The following is a 6,260-nucleotide window of genomic DNA, read 5'->3' as shown; positions in this document are numbered from 1 at the left end:
CTCGGCCTCAGTTTCTCCCAACACCAAGCAAGGGGGCTGGGTGAAGCTCCGGGACAGGGCCTGTCCAGGAGCTGGAGGGGGCTGGGGCCTGGACAAACCTCACTTCCTAGATTTGGCTCTTTAGAACAAGACAGATCTGTTGGAGTGATAGCTCTGATGACCTGCTGTGGGCTGTCGGGCCAACTCTTGTCCTCAATTGCATCAGCTCTACCTGGAGCTTGGTGATGCTTCTCCATAGGCTGCTTGGGAGATTAGTGATTGCGGGGGGGGGGGGGGGGGGGGGGGGGGGGGGCTGGGCCTGTGAGATCAGCCAGCCGCCCCGCCCCAGTTTCCTAAGATCAGATTGGGCTCTAGATAAGGGGGTAGCCCAAAGGGAGCCTGGAAGAGGCGAATCTCCCTTCCTGATTTAATCTCGTTTCCTTCCAGATCCAGCTGTGGTAACAAGGGGGGGTTTGGAAGCCAGTGGACCCAGTCCAGTCCCCGGAAGTAGGCTGGCCTCAGTACCCAAGAAGACAGGAAGATCTAGAGAGTTCTAATTGCACACAGCTACTCAGGGACAGCCACAGGCTTGGGCCCCAGGGCTGACTTCCAACTCAGCGCTTATCCCTGGGATCAGCCTAGATGGGGGACACAAGGAAGAGGTGGGCTGTGCTTTACGCTTGAGCCAGGCTGCCCTGGATCACGACAGGCTGGGTGTGGGTCAGAGGAGGCAGCTTGGCTGGGAGACTGCCTGGAGACTGAACGAACCCTGGGCCCTGTGGACTGAGGACAGAGCTAGGTGGCACGGGTGGGGGGAGGGTGTCCCACTGAGGTGGCTAGAGATCAACTAGAACATGTGAGTATCTGAAACTGGAAAGGGAGTGAGTTCCTTGTCCCTGGAACTATGCAAGCAGAGAAAGATACTCCTGGTGCCGGACAGACAAGGAGATCCATCACAAGTGGGACCCCCAGTCTCTCCTAGCCCCTGACATCAGTAAGTCATGCCATCCTAAATACTGTCTTGCCCAGACTCCAGATATAGCCTGTCTGGCCACTCCTTCTGAGGGAGTAAAATTAGTGGTGCACTTTAGAAGGGGGGTGCCCTGGCTGGAAGAGGACTTGAGGCCCAAGTCCCAAGGGATCAGCCCATATATGCAGCTCTTTGTTCCCCTCCTAGAAGTGGCTGCTGTGGAAAATTACTCAGAGGAGGGGCGGCCAGGAGCTGTGGGGGTCTCCAAACCACATCTCCCCCACCACCCAAGTGGCCCTGCTCTGGGATCCACCCAGGGATCCAGAAGAACTTCTCTGGGAGAGCACAGAGGGATCTGGCTTCTTTCATCCTATCCCCCACCCCAGACCCTACCTACCACCCAAGCAGGAGACAAGCACCCAGGAGGCCTTGAGAATCTGGTGACTTCCCTAAAAATCCTAACATCCCTTCCCAGAGAGAGGATTGGGGAGAGGAGCGGGTGCTGAGGAAAGCCTCTAAAGATCACTTTTTCCAAAGTCAGAAAGTTGGTCTGGTTTTTCACCTGCTTGCTTTGTGACCTGGAACCCATTCACTTCACTTTTCTGAGTCTCAGCTACCGGATTGTAAAAGGAGAATAAACCTTCCTGCAGTCACTCTGCAGAGGCAGGTAAGGTGTGTTGGAGTCATCATCACAACAGACCTGCCTCACTATTCTTTCAGTGAGTTCACCATATATGTAAAGAGCATGATTCAACAAATATGCATGCCATAAACTGCAGGAGTGAGGGGAAAGAGAGTAAGGCAAGGTCAACAGACTTGCAGCCCACACTAGAAATGCCAATTGAAACTGAAGCCTGGGCAGCCCAGGTGGCTCAGAGGTTTAGCGCCGGCTTTAGCCCAGGGTGTGATCCTGGAGACCCGGGATCTGGGATCGAGTCCCACGTCTGGCTCCCTGCATGGGGCCGGCTTCTCCCTTTGCCTGTGTCTCTGCCTCTCTGTGTCTCTCATGAATAAATACAATCTTAAAAAACAAAGAAACCTGAAGCCTGGCGGAAGCCCCTCGGTGGGGCATAGTTGGGGTGAGGTGAGGTGTGTTTTAAATCTTTGCAATCAAAGAGACACAACTTTGTTTCTTTCACAGCCGCAGATTATCAGGGCAATTCTCTCTCTCTTTTTTTTTTTTAACCAGGGCAATTCTCAACATCAGAGTGGGGAAGGACGGGATGGAGGCGACAGTTCTTCAGGGAAACCTCTTGGTGGCTCCTCCCCCTAAAGAGCCTGAGACCCCCAAACAAGCCCCCCAGACCCCTCTTGGCTGGGATGATCCGAACCCACAGGAGTGCCAGGGCCCGGTGGTGGGCCCCTCTGCCCTGGAGTGCCCAGGAGGGGGGCAGGGGCCCCGGCCCGGCCAACAGTGATGCTGGCATGCTGTGCCTGCCCTGGCAACCATCTTTGAGCGCTTACCAGAATTAACCCAAGTATTCCTCCCAACAGTCCCAGGAGGACCGGGCTGCTATTCCCATTTTACAGATGAGAATACCGAGGCACGGGGAGGCAAGGCGACTTGCCCACGACCTCACGGCGCTGTTGCCCCTGATTTCGCCAGGGTCTGGGCTGCCGGAGGAGAGGCGCTGGCTCCTCACCCGGGCCGGGCAGCGGCCGAGACCCAGGGGAGTTGGGGCGAGGAGCCAGACAAGTCCCGCCCCCGCGGACCGCGGCGCAGCCAATGGGCGCCCGGCCCCGAGTGGGGTGACGCGGCGTCAGCGCGAAACTCCCGGGAGCCGGGCCCTGGGTCACATGCGCCGCGCCGGTTCGCCCCGGGGGGCGGGGTGGGGGCGGGCCCGCCTGCGGGCTGGCAGGGTCTCGGCCCCCGGGACCAGTCGGGCATGCTCTTTTCGGCCGGGCCTCCGGGACAGACACCTGGCTGGGAGCGCCGCCAGGTGGGCGTCCAGGCACGGGGGCGGGGCTGACCTGGGACGGCCCCGCCCCCTGCCCGCGGACCCCCGAGCCCTCTGCTCCTGCGACTGTGAGGCACGCCCACTTCCCAGAGGCGGGATTCGACCCAGGTCACCGGACTGGGACATAGGCGTACACGTCTCCCCCCTTGTTTCCCCAGACGTCAGGCATCTGTGGGCTCCGAGACATTTTGGGCAGGTGTCCAGCCCACAGGCGGGCTGGGCCTCTGCGGAGGCTTCTCATCTTGGCGTTGCTCAGGGGTGGGTAGAGGGAAAGGCATAGGGGTTGCCAGGGCTGTTGGCACGAGGCAAGGAGACTGGGCATAGCCAGCCTGGGCATTGCCTAGGAGAATACTGAGACCCCTCCTCATTCCAGGAGTCCCCCTCAACCCTGCCCGCCCCCATTTATCCTTCATTCTTGCAGTAGGTAAGCGAGGACCTGCCCAGGCTATGGCCCAGGAGGCCACATGGCATGGGGCCAGGCTGGAGCCTCACTTCCAACCTCTCTAGGCATAATGGAACCAGATCGCTGTTGACATGGATGATTCTGGTCCTAGATGACCCTGTATTCTCATTCCAGGTTGGCCTCTGCTGTGTGCTAGGCAAATATTTCTAGCCCTCTCTGAAGCTTCTTTGGATCAGCTCTGCCCAAAGAGCCTCACTCATGGTGGTCACCTCCAGGTTCATCAAAGAGTCGGTTCAATAGACCCTCCACCAAATATCTGGTAGGACCACCAGTTCAGCGCTGTGAGGGGAGAAGCTGACAGAAATGAAGAATGAGAGGGGACGTCTGTCCCCTGGGTGCTTACTGGGGTGAGGCCAGGTGTAGACTGAGGAGGAAGAGTCACAGAATGGGGTGGGTTGAATTAGTGGCAGGGAGAATAAGGCCCCCAGACATCACCTGACCTCCAGGGGCCAAATCCAAGTCTACGCGGGCTCTGATTTTGAATTGTCAAATGTAGAAGATTATACCTGAAGGCTAGATTTCTGGCTTTTCCTGAAAAATGGGAGTATTGAGCAACTGATCTCAACAATTGGGTGCCCCTTTAATTGGGGCCGTGAGCATCCCCACGTGTCCCCACCAGTCCCTGGGGACTACACCTCAACCACTTCACTCCTAATGAGTCTAATAAAAAGGCCCGTGGAGGCAGGTTTACCACCCTGATACCACTCTATGGATGGGAAAGTATACACCAGAGAGGTGCAGTGGCTTCTTCAGGGACCTGCAGGGAAGCCTGCCATCCCTGGTAGGGTGCTCTCAGGGTGGACGTGGAGGTGGGGAGGAGGTGGCACCTAGCAGAGGAGTCCACTCAGTTTCCAGAAACATCCCACTGACCCCCGAGTGCTGAGAGCAGAGATATTGCTTCCTCCAGACACGGACGGCCTGGGCTTAGAAGCCCTGGCCAGATTCCTCTGACGACAGGAACTGGCAGGGGCGCCTCTGATATAAACTGGAATTTCTGGGTAACTCCTGCCTATTCAGGTCCTCCTGTTCTGCCCACCTCTGGTCCCTGGGGACCCTAAAGAGACCCTTTTCTTGGGGGAAAAAAAAAGGTGGGTTCGAAGAAGTCTCCTCTTCAAGGTGCTTCAGTGTGGGACCAGCGAGCAGGGGGATGGTGAGCCGCGAGAAGAGTGTGCTGTTCCCACATTGCCCCCTCCAGATCTCTGCGGAAGGCAGCTATGGCCGGGAGGCAGCTCAGGCTCCGGTGAAAGGAGGCAAGCAAACAAAGGTTGATGAGGGGGCACTGAAAGAGGAATCCAGAAGCTTGTCTCTGTCCAAGTGTCCGCCCCTTAGTGTGCACTCTGGTCTCTGGCCCTCTCCAACCACACCCCAGTGACCATCTAATGCCTCCTCAGATTTTTTTTTTTTTTTTAGTTTTACTTTTAAGAGTTACAAACTCCACGGACTGAGCCAGCCAGGTGCCCCACCTCCTCAGCTTTCATCCTCCCTCTGCTAACATTCTGATTTTCCAGAGTGGATTCTGGAACTTTGCTAGAATTACTGAGAAAGCAGTACCCTCTCTCTGCTAGTGGAAAGTCAGCCTGGAGCTGCAGGAAGCCTTCAGTCAACCTTACAGAAGACCCAACCCAGAGAAAAAAGAGTCAAGACCTAGGAAGAGGCAGATTCCTAACCAAATCCCTAAGCACCTGGATCCAGCTATGCCTGAAGCTGACTATCAGAACTTTTCAGTTACAGGAGCCAAGAAACTCCTCTTTTTGTTTTTTAATTAAATCAAATGTCTTGGGGCAGCCCCAGTGGCGCAGCGGTTTAGCGCCACCTGCAGCCTGGGGTGTGATCTTGGAGACCAGGATGGACTCCCACATCCGGCTTCCTGTATGGGGCCCCTTTCTCCCTCTGCCTGTGTCTCTGCCTCTCTCTGTGTGTGTGTGTCTCTATGAATAAATAAAACAAAATCTTTAAAAAAAATCAAATGTCTTTCTACAACAACTAAAAAAGTTCCAACATGGCATCTCTAAAGAAGGAGCTTGGGCCACACACTATCTTTATCTTGGACAAAGAGTTTTTTTTTTTTTTTTTAATTTTTATTTATTTATGATAGTCACACACAGAGAGAGAGAGAGAGGCAGAGACACAGGCAGAGGGAGAAGCAGGCTCCATGCACCGGGAGCCTGACGTGGGATTCGATCCGGGTCTCCAGGATCGCACCCTGGGCCAAAGGCAGGCACTAAACTGCTGCGCCACCCAGGGATCCCTGGACAAAGAGTTCTTAACACTATGTAACTTTACTTCAGCATTTATCAAACTTCTTTCTCCACAGAACCCTTCCTTTTTAGGAACAGCTGTTAATGTACTAGGGAAACGCACCTTGGCAAGTGCCTGCCAGGGATCTTGAGGTCCCTCCCAGGAGGCTTGTCAGGTCAGATTGCCTCACCACCCTCCCCCTCCTTGCGCTGGCCTGCCCACTGCAACTCCATGCAGCTCAGTTTCTCTGGGCCTTGGCTGCTTCCCCCAGAGCCTCTCTGCCCTGCAAGCTCTGGATGAGGGCTCCAGTGCTTCCTGGCTGTAGCGTGTCCTTGATTCTGGGAACTGCACCAGGCTATGAGCTCTCTGAGGGTAGGACTTAAGCAGCCCCTCCCCCCCAGCAACAACCTGGCACGCAGGAGGCTCTCAGGAACATGTGCTGAACGTGGACACACTGTCCTGGCAAGTCCATGGTGGTTATCTGAGGGCCAAGCCACTCTCTGGGCAGGAACAGAGTTCAGGGCTCTTTGGACACCCACAGTGCCTTGCACAGGGCCAGGGGCAGAGAATGGGCTCAAGGATCCATGGCTTCTATCCACCCACACTGAGACCCTGGGGGTCTCCCACACTCAGAGGCCCACCCCCACACTCC

Source organism: Canis lupus, chromosome 5, assembly GCF_011100685.1.
Source record: "Canis lupus familiaris isolate Mischka breed German Shepherd chromosome 5, alternate assembly UU_Cfam_GSD_1.0, whole genome shotgun sequence".
In the NCBI taxonomy this organism is placed as follows: Eukaryota; Metazoa; Chordata; class Mammalia; order Carnivora; family Canidae; genus Canis; species Canis lupus.
This window is presented reverse-complemented; position numbering follows the sequence as displayed.